We start from the raw sequence: 271 nt of genomic DNA, 5'->3' as shown, positions 1-271 counted from the left end.
TTACAGTCAACCCTGTTTGTAATTCCCACACTCCGTTTCTGGACTAACTGGTATACTGGTGTTGTCAATTCGTGTTGTTTTGGGGCCGTCTTGCTGTGAACTTCATTATAGGGAGGTTTTTGCTTGTGAATGCATACGTGTGCTGGGGATTTGTTAGTCTGACTGTTTATTTAGTATATAAAAAGGTTTTTTTATCTTCTAAATAAATGTTGTTTTGGGTATGTGCTTGCTGGCCAAAATCTGCCTGTGATTTTGTGTAGGGTAGATTTAT

The 271-nt window shown here is 38.4% G+C and overlaps 1 protein-coding gene across 1 annotated transcript in view; it reads left to right on the top strand.

Annotated features, from left to right (window-relative positions):
• Positions 1-271, top strand: part of LOC119592334 — a gene marked incomplete in the record, with an annotated part of 163,568 nt that overhangs the window by 1,454 nt on the left and 161,843 nt on the right.

Source organism: Penaeus monodon, chromosome 30 (assembly GCF_015228065.2).
Source record: "Penaeus monodon isolate SGIC_2016 chromosome 30, NSTDA_Pmon_1, whole genome shotgun sequence".
In the NCBI taxonomy this organism is placed as follows: Eukaryota; Metazoa; Arthropoda; class Malacostraca; order Decapoda; family Penaeidae; genus Penaeus; species Penaeus monodon.
This window is presented reverse-complemented; position numbering and strand designations above follow the sequence as displayed.